Raw genomic sequence first — 16,302 nt, 5'->3', positions numbered from 1 at the left:
ATCTCATCTCGTCTCAAACTCAGCCATATCATATTATTATGGCATGTTATAATAAATTGACAATATCATATTATTTGTACATTGAGATTATTTAATTGTTTTCTCTAAAAGTTTGACACTTCCATGGAACTACACATTATCTTAAGTTGCTGAGAATAATATGCCAAAAATTCTATGTGCAGTCATTTTTGTGCACTCTTTTGTGCACTCTAGTGATATGATTGGTTGGATATTAAAAAAAAATTAATCCAGCCAATCATATCAGTGGAGTGCGCAAGGAGTACACAAAAGTGACTGTATGTAGCATTGCTCATAATATGCACCCATATGGAGTACAAATTTTTTGGAATATTTGAATAGACATAAATTACATAATACAAGAAAAAGGCATCCATTCTGGACCACGTGCTCTTCAATTTGAATTAAGAATCGAATCATATGAAGGAGCAAATTTTTATTGGTCAGTGTCATATCTTATGAAGTGCATGCCACTAATATCTCGAATCTAATGTTGGAAAGTAGCATATAATTGGTCAGAATGATGCCATCCCACGGCGTGCAGTCGTTGATGGAAGAAAAAATGCCTACCCATAAGATTAGTGAATTAAGCTGCTTTCTCCCTTTAAAAAAATAAAAAAGCAAAGTCTTTAGCATCAGATCCTATAAAAGAAAAGTTTTGAGTAAAGAATAATGCTATTATGTCCTTTCATTTTTTCGTCCCATTTTGATCGTTAGTGTATTTTGACCGTTTATCTATTATTCTCAAAGTACGAATAATATGATATTGTTAATTTATTATAACATGCCATGATAATATGATTGGTAATGGATCAATCGTGGTTGGTCCTCCTAATTTATTTAGAGTTTTACTACATATAAATAAAATCGCGTACTAATCTGCGTATTAATACTGATTCTTTCATACTTAAAATTTAAATTAATATTATTTTCAATAAAATCTATTTTTTAACCAATCACATTAAATTGATGCGCAGATTAGTATACAATTGTGCTTACAACTAAAATTTTTCATTTTTTTTACACCCTCGCCCCCTAACCTAAACCAGATTTTCTGGTTCATCCCCTCACGTGTACCTGAATTTTGAGTCGTTCGATGGGTTTCATTGAATTTAGGTAAGTTTGTAATTTTTCCTAATAGAGCGGACAAGAAAAAATGGCTTGAAAATGTGATTTCGGGGTTGCTGCCACTGCTTGAGCCTACAGGCAATTTAAGCAAATTAGATCTTATAAAGTGTAGTTAATCCTTTAAAGAATACTATAAATTAATAGTTTTAGGGAGAATAAATCTGTACAGATCATTTGAAAAAGAACGGCACACATGATTTGTGTAAATGAAAAAATTGACGTTTTACAAAAGGGTCCCACATGGGGAATTAACACGGTTAAAATTTTTTACAACTATTTTTTTATAAACTCAAACTTTTAAAATCAGTTGCAACAAACTTTAGGTTATAATTGGTGCTGATCGGTTCTAAATGACTTCTAAAATAACTTTTAAGGCTACATTTGAAAAATATGAATTATTCTCAAATATTCTAAAACTATTTCATTATTTATATATATTATCATTTGACTATTATTCTAACACTGCTATCAAAAATTTTATTCAAATATTAGTATCCAAAGTGATGCGAGATTATCCTAGCTGGCATGGAAATCTGATCTCATTCCACGTGTAGCTCTGAAAGAGTCATTTGCCTTGCGCCAAAAACACTACAAGAAATTGCTCCATTTCCGGCGGATCTAGTAGTCGGAAAAAACACATAGTTTCGCCGATATTAGTTATTACCCGCTATTTCTAGTCGCCACAAGATAGCCGCTATTAAAGAGCCAAGTAAAACATTTTTCGGCTACTTTTCTAATAGCCAGAAATACAACTTATTTCCGACAATAATAATAGCTACAAATAAATAAAATGTTGTCGCAATAACTTTTGCCAATATCCATCATAAATAGCCAAAAATAATTTTTGGCTATATTTTTTAGCCGAAAATAATTATTTGCAGCTACATTTGTAGCCAGAAATAGTGCCGGATTGGTTGCTTGACAATTTTATTATCCGGCTATATATTTATCGTCGGAAAAAAGTATTTGCAGCTACTTTTGTAGCCGGAAATAGTGAAGCTTTGCTGTTGTTAAATTTATTCTGGCGAAATATTGTCGCCGGAAATGTTTGGAAGCAGTCCCTGTTTAATTTGTACATTCATACGTTGTTTTTCCCTGAATACTTGCTTGTTAATAAACAAAGCAAGTTAATAAGTTAAAAAATACTATATATAGAGAAATTCATTTTTGCTTGAAACATCATTCATATAACCTCAAAGTACATATTTAAAGCTTAACCACTGCACTGCCATTATTTTAAGTTTTACATAAAACCATCAAACATATCACAATGTAACAAAAATTTACAAGTGAAAGTTTTTCTATATAGGTTTAGCTAGCTATTCCATCAATCTTTGATAGCTTATGAAATGGTTTTGCTCTATTTCTTGATATCTTGGTTCAATCCTGTGAGAAACAAGAACAAAAAATAGGTCATGAGCTTTTAGAGATGTCATCAAACACAAGCTAGCTAGCATGCACAACCAGATAGAATGCAAAATGCAATAAATCAAAGTATTCAACAATGTTGTTCTTTTTCTCGTACATGTTTTCTATACCAACTATGTGAAGAATTTTCTAATAAAATTTTTTAACGATGTAGCAATAAATTTCCCCATGCATAGTTTTTATAAAAGGAAATGTAACATAGAATGCAGTATATTCTGCTACCTAATTGATTTCAATCATCACATATGTATCACAAGATAATCAAGGGTCTCAAAAACGTTCAGTTCCAAATCAGATAGATAGTCATACTGAGTTATTTAATTGGATCTACGGATCAAGAACCATTATTCAGCTCATAGCATCCCTGAGATAACATGGGTTTTAAAAGGTTGGATGCTTCATGTGTTCTTTACTGATTGGTGGTTGCTAGTGCAAGTTTGGCTTGTCTCCTTTTGCATCTAGTGGACATTGAACAAGCCCTTCTAAAAGAATGCTTTGACTTGGTCTAAGTTGCATCATCAGTTATGTTTTATATGTTGCAACTATTTGATGCTTCTGACTCGGACAAGAGAATGATTAAAAGTAAAGAAAAGCAAGCAGAAGACTACACTCCTAAGTTTGAAGTATTTGTTGGTCAACGGCCATGTCTGAACACTGGTCAGTATAAGAGGGCTTCGAGAACTCTTCACATAGTTTGGCTCTATATTTCTTGATATCTTGGTTCAATCCTGTGAGAAACAAGAACAAAAAATAGGTCATGAGGTTTTAGAGATGTCATTAAACACAAGCTAGCTAGCAGTTTCAGATCATTCAGATTAGATTCAGAATATTTCCACAATAAAGGATACTCATTAATCTTTCAATTTCAGTTTCAGATTAGATTCAGAAAATTTCCCGAAAGAAGCCATCAAAAAACATCTCCTTGGATCTAAATTCAATCTCATAACATACATCTATACCACATGAAAAAGGACGTTGTGAACTATGTCTTTGTTTCCAATGATTTCCACCACTTAGTTACTAGGAAAGCATAATTCAAAACCTCATACTCGATTGCTACGAAACAAAAGCAAACCAATAAAAATAGAACCCTCAGAATTTTTAATGGCCTTTTTGTAGAAAATTTAATGGACTATCAAATAAAAACAAAGTATCCACATCCACCAAACTTGGACCATTGGATCTGTCTAAGGTGGATTGTGTCAATAGTTAGTTTACTATATATCCATCGGAGCATTGCAGTTGGAGTCTTCAACCTGCATATCCATAGAAGGCTAAGCAGTTCTATCCAAATCCTCTTAAAGAAATCTCTACATTCTATACTACAACAAAGTATATCACTTTTATTTTTTTGATCTTTGTATCCTGATTAGAGGCTACACACAAACTTAGGAAGCTCGTTTATTTTGCTGCTGCGATGTGAAAAAGCACATACAGAAAGTTTGGAATAGGATATCTATTCATCCCAAATTTGTAGAATAACCATGTGGAACGGCTCATATAATCCTCTTTAACTAACCAATGGTTATCTTCTTGATATATATAAATATTTACGAAATTAACAAAACCAATAATCATAAGCAACCTTTTTTCAAAAATGGCAAGAAGAAGAAAAAATCAGAAGGAAAAGAGAAAAAAGAAGGCCAAGAGCATGCTTATTGACAAACCAAACAAATTATTTATATACAAATCAGCTAGTATTAATTGATATAAAAATATATATTCATTTTCATATTTTTTAATATTGCAATGGATGATCTCTTACTGAAGTTTCTACATTAGTAATGAATCAATGCAACCAATAATAAATCTTTTAAAATTATTTTTTTAGACATAAATACTTCAAATGTACCGAAGCACTGAAGCAGAAGCTGCTATTGAAAAGAAGACAAAAAGCAAAGGGAAAGAAAAACTCTAGTTGCTGCAAAAATTTGGTCTTATAGCAAACTGTACATCTGCACTCTGCAATCATTCAACTCCATAACAATCATAAAACTATTCAGAAATGAGACAGATACAAACTGTCAGATGTTGGGCCAATTACCCTAAATATATATATATACTTGCATATGAGAGAGAGAGAGAGACAGAGAGAGAGAGAGAGATTGCATTATTTGGAGAGACAAATGAACAGATTGCATTATATATGTTCTTCTATAAGTAAAGAGGAGTGAGAGAGGGAGAGAAACCTTGGGCTGGTGTAATCAAAGAGCTTTCTCAGGTTGCCTTGAAAAATCGTCCGACGCTTCATTGATAAAACCAAATAGTTAGTCTATACTAGTATTCGACAGAAAGAGAAGCTCTTAACAAGGAAATTTTCAAAGAAAGATACAAAGTGATACTTAAGGGAGAGATACGAAATAGGCCTCATATATACTTCATATCTGCAGTTGCACCAAAGATGAGACTAATATATATATATATATATGCATTTAATTATTAATGCTTTCTTAACATCACAAACCACAAACAACATCACTGGGCATGCATGATCTCTAAGTAGCACAAATGATTTAAGCCAACCATACACAAGTCTTTTTCACTCACAGGGATCGAATCATATAGAGGGAGTCAATAAACTGATTTTAACTACTTGATCACCTTTAGGAAAGGGATAAGGGGTGTCTCTCAAGTGGTTGAAATAGAGAAAACCAAACCAATGATTTGCAAAAAGAAAGGGAAATCTGTCATTTATTGAAAGCCATTAGATGAGGCATCAATATCATTGATATTACCAATCAAATAAATTCTGATTGGTTAAAAAAATATGTCACAGTAACATATGAAAGAATTTTCCCTTTCCTCTCAATTATAAAAGAAAAAAAATGTGTGATGTATCAAGCTTAACAAGGTCATTTTTCATGAGATTACATATTATTAAAATATGATATTTTTTCCTCTTTTTAAAATTACAAGAATATGTAGTCCCCCATTTAAAATTATAAATAGAATTTCTTTTTTAGGGATATGTGTATAGAAGGGTTTGTTTATAAAAGGGTTTGTCAGAACATAATTAATATTAATTAAAACCCTTACAGAACCCAGTCACAAACTACTTTGAGTAGATACTTTTATATTGCAAAACTCTATATTCTTAAAAAATGAGTGTGAGTAGCCCTATTGGAAACGTAGCTAGATCTATATATAAATATGGTTGCCATATTAGTAGGATGGCAGTGTAAGGCAAGAATTTAAACCCCTGTGGACTGAAACTAGATTCTAAGTTACAGGTAATGAGTTATGCTATTATTATTGGCAGTTTTTCTTTAAAAGTATGGATGCTTGAGTTATTGTCTTTATTGTTTCGTTGCTCATTACTGCATTTTATATCTCGTGTATATATGCTATTTTTTTGGCAAATACTCTATATTTTGTTTAGACTGTAATTGATTTGCATTCATCTTCAATCCCATGTATAAGAGAATACATGCATTCTTACATCAATTTTTTTTTTTAATTCTAAAAAATGATAAATATTAGCTGTAAACTTAGGGGTATCCCTGACCATCATCCAAAAACAGTAAAAATATGTGAGAGAGAGAGAGAGAGAGAGAGAGAGAGAGAGAGAGAGAGAGAGAGAGAGAGAGAGAGAGAATAAATAAAAGGGAGTCAAAATGAGAAAACAAAAAGTTAAAGATGTTAGCACAGATATTGTAAACAAGTGTCAGTGCTTGGGATTGTTAGCACAGATCAATTTTCTCATATTACCTTTACTACACTCATGCTTGATTTTTCAAGCATTCACAGCACAAAAACTAAATCAGCTAGACTTACTTTAACATTAAGGTATTTGTTTGGAAGAATCATATATAAAATTGCTGAAGAGTTTGTAAAATCACTTGGACTGAGTTTCAATCCCTACATCACTCAGGTATGTTTCTTATCCTTTTTCCTTCAAAGTAAACATGTGTGGTATTTGGTTCACTTGCTATGTCTACATTAATCCGTAAATTTGTAAGTTTATAGAGAATGCAAAAGAACTTTTATGGATTCATAATATTAACCTACCAACTGCTTTTGGAAAATTCTAACAGCAGGAATCTCTAGTAGACCATGACTATATGGCAAAATTTTGGAATGGATATTAAGTTACCTATGCATTTATCATGCTTCTGATTGATTTCTTTGCTTGTTCTGCATATAGAAACTCATGACCATATGGCAAAACTTTTTTCATGCAATTATCCAATTCAACAATATATTGATTGACTTTAATAGGGATGTATGGGGCTACATATCTTTGGGTTACTTTAAGCAGGCTAGCATCTGATGTAAATTTTAATTTATGAAGGGATGATTCAAAGTTCTCCCCTTGTAAAAAATTGACATGTTTCAGGTTTGAAATTTTTAACAGATAACCAAGGCTTGACAACTCCATATAATGTTTTTAGTGTTCTCTTTTTGAAAGTGAGAAATGATTGATGCTTTTCTATGTTGGGGCATCTTTTTCCCTCTCATGGATTCGTTTTGAACTAGGTCAATGAAGCTCGCTTGAGTGAGGACTTGAACCATTCATGGGAGGTGCTAGCTGAACCAATACAGACTGCATGTATCTTGTTAAGTTTATAAGCTTATATACATTATATTAATGTGGGATTTCTTTGAAGGGAATTCGGGTGGAGGCAACATAAGCTACAAAAATTCTAAACAACAATAGGCAGTACATACATCTAAAATAAAAGTGCTTTGCTAGAAGATTGCTCTGTTTTAGGGGAGTTTAATGGAGTGGTTGAATTGTGTGAATAAGGAGAGGCTAATGACAAAAATAAAACTTTCATAAAAAATTTCAGGGCCTAGCTAGCATTTTCTATTTCATCGTACATTCTACGCTCACCAACACTACTAAAAGAGTTATTGTTGCTTTGATTTAAAGAACCATTCAAAGTTAGATAGATTTTTTTGTCATATGTTAAGATCTTGGCATAGAACACAACAAGTTAAATTTTTTATCCTGAACAAGGAAATTTCATGTGCATATTTATATTTTAAATCTTCTAAACTGCCCATCCACTAGAAACCAAGCAAAAGATTTAACTTGCTGTGTTCTATGCCAAGATCTTAAATGTGCACATGTTGTTAATTGTTTCTGAGATGTAAAAAAGGTGATGTCTAATATAATTTAACATCATATGGTTGAGATAGAAAACTCACCTACATAAAAGGCCATTAGTTCTGAGAAACCAATTAATCCTGCATGTTTTGACAGAAAAAAGGGAAAAAAATGGAATCATATTAGCGAATCTTCAATTAAAAATGAGGCCAGTAATTCAATAATTGTCCAAGAATATCACAATAATGCATGGTACTACTGCTAATCAGTTGGAGTGGGAAATCCAAGAATTCAGTCAAGTCCGAACAAGTACTTAAATTGCAAAAGCAACATATATAATGAAGCATTCAAGATCAACATATATAGATCAGCACAGCATATATTAATATCTCATTACAATTATTCGGATCTCAAATTTATTAATTACTCACCCGATACAGAGCAATAAACTTTATTATCGTCTTCCATGTAGCAATAAGAACTGGGTTCGCTGCAGCTTCCACAATAAATCGAGTACCATGAAAGCACAAAACCATATGAGAATAAATTGTGGAGGTCTGTACATGATGGGGAAATATTAATAGGATGATTAGCATCAATTTGTCCTGGCCATGATGTCAGAGAGATTTGTTCTATCGTGCACGACTCCTCCACATCCATCACATTCAGTCCATGGGGTTGAACCATAGTCGCAGGACAATCATTCTTAAGCAGAACCAAATCCATGAATAAATTTTTTTCATTTTTTCCCCTTTTATAAGCAAACAAGAAAATCCTATCAATAATAATCTGGACAGGTACATTTTAAAATCAAAGACAAAAACGTAAAACAACTAAACTACATCTATCAACCACAAAGTTAGAATCGATATGACCGAGAGTAAGCGGCACAGAGATACGAATGAGTTACAGAGAGAGAGAGAGAGAGAGAGAGAGAGAGAGAGAGAGAGAACGAGTGAGATAAGAGAAACTCATCGGCGACCAGACGGCGGCGATAACACCGCGGCGAGAAGATGGCGAGAAGACGACAGCGCTATCAATGACCAGAAACCACCGTGTTATCGCCGGAGAGAGAGTGAGAGCGAGAGAGCGAGAAAGAGAGGGAAAATGTAAACCGGGTGGGAAAATAAGAAGCGGGAGTTTAAGTGAATAAAACTATTGAGGCGACCAAAAAGTCGCCTTAATAACACAAAAAGTCGTCATAATAAAAAACTTATAAGAGCGAAAAAACAGTTATGACAATATACAACAACCAACGAAATTATTGCGGCTATATTTTTCCCGCCGGTAAAAAATAGCCGGAAATATATGCTTTTTGCGGCTCTCTTTTTCAATTGACAGAAACATTTTACCGAAGTTTAAAAATTGGCTTTTTGCAGCTATAAATCTGTCGCCGGAAATAAAAATAGCCGCAAATAGCCCTTTTTCTTGTAGTGAAAAGACGAAGTACTCGGAAGTAGCAAGTGGTCCGTCGATCCCTTTATCTTTTCTTTCCAAAGTTCCTTTGCAAGGGTGGGTTTAAAATTGTGCTATAAATGTTAAAAAATATTTAAATAGTCTTAAAATTTTTTTATAAAAAGATTAGATTATTTAGATATTACATATTAAAATACTTTTAATTTTAAATAAGCTAAAAAATACGTTTGGAGAAATGCATCAATTAAATTAATACTTTTCCTTAAACGTGTTTTTTCAAATAATGCGAAATGAAATTCAAATTTTAAAAAAACTATCAATTGACGAAAATATCTATATAATTTTAAAATAATTATAATTTTTAAATTTTTAAAAATATGGTCAAAATCTTTAATAATTCAAATAATCGTCATTTCTATATCTGAAATCACATTTTTAATTTCTTTCAAAATAATCATAATATGTTTGAAAGTTTTTAAACATATGGTTACCAAATATATGTATTTTTTATTGATTCAAATTTACTTTTATTGTAAAATATTAAACTATATTAATTTATCGATATATAAAATATGCTATCTATATTATTTAAATTATAAGATTTAATTTATTAGATTCAGATTTTAAGATTTTGTTTATTTAAATAAAATTGTACTAAAGAAATAGTTTGTGCATTATCAACACCTGCTTATTTTTGTGATCCATGTGCAAACTGCTCTAGTGGGTCATATGACGCGTATTTTTTTTTTCATTTTGTCACTCATTTTTCCACCCTACCTTTTTAGTGGTTGTACACAAGTGTTTTTTCCTCTTATATCCTTGATCCACGCTCTTTGCAAACAGCATCAGTGTCATATTTGAACTATCTCAGTGTCAGTGTCATACTACCTCGTTTGTTTATCAAAATTTAAATTGTCTTATCTTATCTTATTTTATCTTATCATTACAATTTTTTTAAATTTTCATATAAAATATAATAAACAATTTAACTTTTTCAAATCTCAAAACAAAATAATATTAAAAAATAATATTATAATAATATTTTATTTAACTTTCAACAAAACATCTCATCTCATCTGAACTGTGTAACCAAACCAGATTTTTAATTACCAACGATTTTTAATATTATAGTTTTATCCTAATCATTGTTGGGTTTGTATTGGTTTTAGATCATTGATTAGCCTCGCTTGGTTACACAGATGAGATGAGATGTTTTAAATAGTAATAAATAAAATATTATTATAATATAATTTTTGAATATTAATTTTGTATTGGAATTTGAAAAAGTTACATTGTTTATTATATTTTGTATTGAAATTTAAAAAAGTTGTAATGATGAGTTGAGCTAAGATGAGATGAGATTTTTGGTTTTGGTTAACCAAATAAGAAATAGTTTTTTTTGGGTTGGCAAGATCAGTACTAGGTCTGATTGGAAAAAACAAAAATAGATGGAAGCTGTATTGATCATTTTGGTTGTGCATTTTTTAATCTATTGTGCATTAACATTTTCATGGACTTTAACATAGTTACAATTATTTTTTTACAAACAGTACAAGTCCCCGTGAATGTCTAATTATCGAAAGTTTTGGGCAAAGAATAATGCTATTATGTATTTCTATTTTGCTCTCTTATTTTAACCTCTCATGTATTTTGACAGCTTATATATTATTCTTAATTTACGAATAATATGATATTGTCAATTTATTATACCATGCCATAATGATAATATGATTGGTGATGTGTGAATCGTGGTTGGGCATCGAGAAGAATGTACGTAGGTGCTTCTGATTGTGTCCATCTCTATAATTAGGACTCGTCATGTTTTAAATCTGGTGATCCCTTCAGAACTCTCATACTCGTCTCTCTCTCTGTCTCACTCTCTCGACCCTCTCAGCTAGCTCTTAGAACTCTCTCTCTCTCTCTCTCTCTCTCTCTCTCTCTCTCTCTCTCTCTCTCTCTCTGTGACTCAGTCTCTCTCGCTCGCTCTCTGTTTTAGATTGGATGGTGGAATCTTTTTCTACAAGCACCGAACAACACTGGTTGAAGGTAAGGGACAACACTGTGTGATTTTATCTGATTAGGTGGGTTGATTTTATAAGATGCTAGGTAGGGTTTGTGTGGTAGATCGTCGATTAAATTTTTTTTTTTTGGGTTAGCAGGATCGGTACCAGGTGTGATTATTGGGAAAAACAAAAGTAGATGGAAGCTGTATTGATCATTTTGGTTCTAATCTGAGTTTTTGTTTCTATTCTTTGGCTCAGGTTCGTTGTCAAAGAAGCGGGTTGAGAACTCTTCCACACAGCATGCTGCTATAACATTAACTGTTGATTGGCACCCGACTCTACCCATTTCCGTTAGTGGATCAGCTGATAACTCGGTATGAGTAACATCTACTTTGTAAATGCTCCTCACTTCTGCCCGCACTACAAAAAAAGGCTAAATTGGCGGCGTTGGTTATACGCCGGCAACTATCCCAAAAAACGCCGCTACTTAATTCGCGGCGTTTTTCTAACGGCATAACCGTCCGCCGGTACTGGAGGGTCGCTATTTTCATTGTTCCGGCGTTTGCGCAAACGCCAGTATTTGTAAATCCCATTAGTAGCGTTTGTATCAATTTAGCGTCATTTTTTGAAACGCCACCACAATACCCACATTAACAGCGTTTCTGGAAACGCCGCCAATTTATCGTTGCCATCCCTTGCATATACTAGCGGCGTTACCTTAAACGCCGCTACTACTACATTACCGACGCAGCATGCAACTTTGGCGGCATTTATTTAAATGCCACTAATAGTACATTAGCGGCGGAACATTGAATTTGTTAACGGCGTTTATATGACCGCCACCACTTTTTAAAATAGTAGCGTTACGATAAATGCCGCTACTAGTAATTTGGCGAATTTATTAACGGCATTTATTTAAACGCCGCCCCATTACGTTGCCAACGCGTCATATAAATTACTAGCATTTATTTAAATGCCACTAATAGTACATTGGCAGTGGCACATTAAATTTGTTAACGGTGTTTATATGATCGCCACCACTTTTTTAAAATAGCAGCGTTACGATAAATGCCGCTACTAGTAATTTGGCAAATTTATTAATGGCATTTATTTAAACGCCGCCCCATTACGTTGCTAACGCATCATATAAATTAGTGGCATTTATTTAAATGTCACTAATAGTACATTGACAGCATATTGAATTTATTAACGACGTTTATCTAAACGCCACCATAAAGTTTTTAAACGCTGCCACTAATTCATTGCCGACATATTTTTTAAATTAACGACATCAATATAAACGCCATTACGAATACGTTACAGCCGCATTGCATTAATTAACAGTATTTAAAAATTAGTACAATGTGCACATTGCTTTTTTTTTTTTTGTAAAAGGTATATTAGATTTTATGCCATATCCACAATTCAAACAGCCACACGTGAAAGATCATAAAGTAATTTCAATATTCATAAAACTAATGAAAGGAGTCAAAATCCTTAGACCACATTGCATCGACCTAAGAACAGTATTTCAAACACGATAATGAACTAGATTCTCTCTCCATTACTCTACTGTTGACGAACTTCAACTTTCTTTTTCTGCCAAAGGCGATCAAGCCCACTGTCAACATCTCCCTGAGCTCGAACAAATCCACAGAGAACAAAGGTGGAGAAATGGCCGTTGTACACGCCATTCTCATCCAAATGCCCGACGTTGATCTAAACGGAAGCATGGTCCTTTGAAGTAATCAACCTGTTTGTAAATATGCATTTCCTAGGAATGTAAAGCTCGGTAATAAGCCCCTCTTCGTTCTACATCTTGGCTTCTGTGTAAACTACTTCTTCAAACCCTTACCAATCTGTGCACATTGCTTAAAACACCATATTCACTAATGTTTTCAGGAAGCGCGTAGTAGACCTCCATCTGCATAATGTCAAAAAATTTATGGGTAGTTCTTACAGCTTGGAAACCATATGCTATTAGATCACTATATTTGGTAATCACAGAAATGATACCACCCTTTTTAGCTTCAAGTCTGCATAGATATGCCAACCGTGCACCAGCCTTATATGGAGCCACCACATATTCGTAATATATCCCAGATCTAAGAACCTGAAAAGTCACTACGGAGACATTTGTTAGCAGTGAATCTAGGTCCAAACGGAAAAAAAAAAAATCTTTAAAAAAAAAAAGTGTTGATGGAAATGAACTCGCTATCTAGAACTAGATCAAGATGCATAGACTAATAGAAATATGGCAACCTGGTACCTGTATCACTTGATGTGCCATGGATGGAGTAATACTCATTGCTCTCTGTAAGTAAAAATGGTTAAATTTTTTAAAATGTTCCATAGCTTTTGAAATAGAGAAAGCATACACAGAAACAATGCCATGAGAATAACAAAGAAGATTTTTTATGCTTATATGCAGAAACACATGGCCCAACTGCAGCAAGACATGGCCCTCGGTTTGGAGAATAATGCTCTGTTCTTCTTGCTTAAAACAGAGGCTGGTTCGGTACTTATATGCAGGTGGTTGCTGGTTCTTGAATTGGCATCTCTGTGGCTTCCAATGCATCTTTCCAAGTGCGGAAGGTGGTGGCGTTGGTTGGAGGGACTTCCGTTGTGCAGGAGAGGACTCGGCTACATTGGGCTGCATCTCCTTGGTTGACGGCGTGTGTGTGGTGATGGTAAAATTGTTGGTTGATACTCTGAAGCCCTAGAAGCAAAAAGAAGGAATAAGATGTACTTATAAGCTGGAAAGCGGAACGTCTGCAGTGTGTAAGCCGTGGGAGGGAAATTTAAATTTTATGAAAATTTGAGGAACGTTTAGGGCGCCAAATTAGTTTTTGTTTTGACCATATTTTGAGGGAAATTATATGTGTGGGTATGTACGAATATTTGAGGTGGGCTGAAGGCGCCAACTTATAATATTATGCTTGCTTATTACTCTTTGATCTAAATATTCCAATCTTATGTATAATTGAGATGTTAATATAATATTTTTTATAAATTATATTATATAATATATATAATTATGTTATATAAAAGATAATGTTATTATAATTTTATGTTAATATAAAAAATATATATAAGACAATTATTAATTTATTATAATCTTAAACATGAATATTTATTTAATCATATGCTTTAAATATAACATATATATTAATAACATTTTATTGTTTAATAAATTTTCAATATATTCTTCTTGATAATTATATTAGTTACTAATGTATATTAATTAGTATATAATGTATATTAATTACAATTTATACTGTATGGCCTTATACTAACAATCTAATACCATTATAAGTAATATACTTTATGCTTATATTAGACATTCTGCTTGAGTTCGCTCGAGCTCAGTGTCGAGCGAAAGTCGAGCATTCCAATCTGCCTAAGTTAGCTCGAGCGCAGTGTCGAGCGAGTGTCGAGCGTTCAACTCTGTCTGATTTCGCTCAAGCGCAGTGTCGAGCGAGTGTCGAGCGTTCAACTCTGTCTGATTTCGCTCGAGCGCAGTGTCGAGCGAGTGTCGAGCGTTCAACTCTGTCTGAGTTCGCTCGAGCGCCATGTCGAGCGAGGGTCGAGTGTTCAACTCTGTCTGAGTTCGCTCGAGCGCCCTGTTGAGCGAGGGTCGAGCGAAAACATCTCACATGGTTTTATAAAACTCATGCTGTTAATGTGCATCCATCCGGAACTCGAAGCAATTACTACACATTTGCATCCAATTCTTTGCCACATATAAAAAATCGATGCAAAAAGCCATATTCTTTGTAGTGCTAATACTATATCACTATTGAAAAAGCAGTGGTTCTACACAACACTACACCTAGAGGGGGGGTGAATAGGTGTAGTCTAATTTTTATGGCCTTTTGAAAATTAATCAAACAAGCAGATAATAAATGAAACAAATAACACAAATAATCAACACATGATTTTGTTCACGGAGTGGAAACTCATTTGAAGAACCTCTTCAAAATCTAAAACCACTCCGGGTGTAAGACACCACCTCAAATCCACTATAGAAACTTTAGTTTGTTACAACCAATTTAGAACACTCACAAAACCTTTGTAGTAGCTAAACTTGGCTTGCAACACCACGAGTGACCCACTCGATCTCTACACGCATGTAGTGTCGGAACTCCGACCTTCCTATAGCTTCCCACGAGAACCTCTCGATCTCTGCATCAACGGCAGCTCCGGACTCTTCCGGCCAACAAAAATGTCCACTTCAATGGACTCAAGTAAAAGCTGATTTTTGTGTATGTTGTGGTGGAGAAATGTTTTTCCAAGAAAGAATCAATCAAATGGGGGAGAGATTGCTCTAAGATGTTCTTGGAGGCCCTTAGGGTTTTTGCTCTGATTCTCTACACATAGAACAGAAGCTAACATGTTCTATTTATAATTCCCATCAAATGAGGCGTTCAAAACCCTACATTGTAAGTGATCTGGAACATTGGCTCGAGCGAAGTGTCGAGCGAAGGTCAAGCGCCGAAATCTGCCTGAGTTCGCTCGAGCGCCATGTCGAGCGAGTATCGAGCGGTCGACTCTGCCTGAGTTCGCTCGAGCTCAGTGTCGAGCGAGGGTCGAGCGACACACTCTGCCTGGGTTCGCTTGAGCTCAGTGTCGAGCGAGGGTCGAGCGGTTGAATCTGCCTGAGTTCGCTCGAGCCGTATGTTGAGCGATGGTCGAGCGGTTGAATCTGCCAGAGTTCGCTCGAGCCGTATGTCGAGCAATGGTCGAGCGGTTGAATCTGCCTGAGTTCGCTCGAGCGCTCTGTCGAGCGAGGGTCGAGCGAAGTCACTTCTTTTGACCAATAATGAGCACACTTCCAGCCCACTTCAAGCCTTCCGCAACAACACTTGTTACAACACTATTTTACACAGGTTTTCACAAGAATATGCCAACACGCTCATTTTTCCCTCAACAACTATGATACTATTAATTATAGTGATATAGTAATACTAAACTATTAATGATATAAACATACTACCAACACAAACTTTTCAACACGATACTATAATGCCAATTAAATTGTGGCAGCCTAGCCAGAGTACAAGGCTAACGCTTGTAGATCGAATGATCAAGAAATTTCTTAAGATCTTCGACAGCAAATATAATATATATATTAATAACATTTTATCCCTTAATTAATAAATTCTCAATATATTCATTTTAATGACTATATTAGTACATTAGTAATACTAATATACATTAGTATATAATGTATATTAATTACAATTTATATTTTACGGT

General features: G+C 34.0%; 1 pseudogene; it reads right to left on the bottom strand.

Annotated features, from left to right (window-relative positions):
- Positions 1-12,488: 12,488 nt before the first annotated feature.
- Positions 12,489-12,861, bottom strand: LOC122274212 (annotated as a pseudogene).
- Positions 12,862-16,302: the final 3,441 nt, after the last annotated feature.

Source organism: Carya illinoinensis, chromosome 8 (genome assembly GCF_018687715.1).
Source record: "Carya illinoinensis cultivar Pawnee chromosome 8, C.illinoinensisPawnee_v1, whole genome shotgun sequence".
Classification (NCBI taxonomy): Eukaryota; Viridiplantae; Streptophyta; class Magnoliopsida; order Fagales; family Juglandaceae; genus Carya; species Carya illinoinensis.
This window is presented reverse-complemented; position numbering and strand designations above follow the sequence as displayed.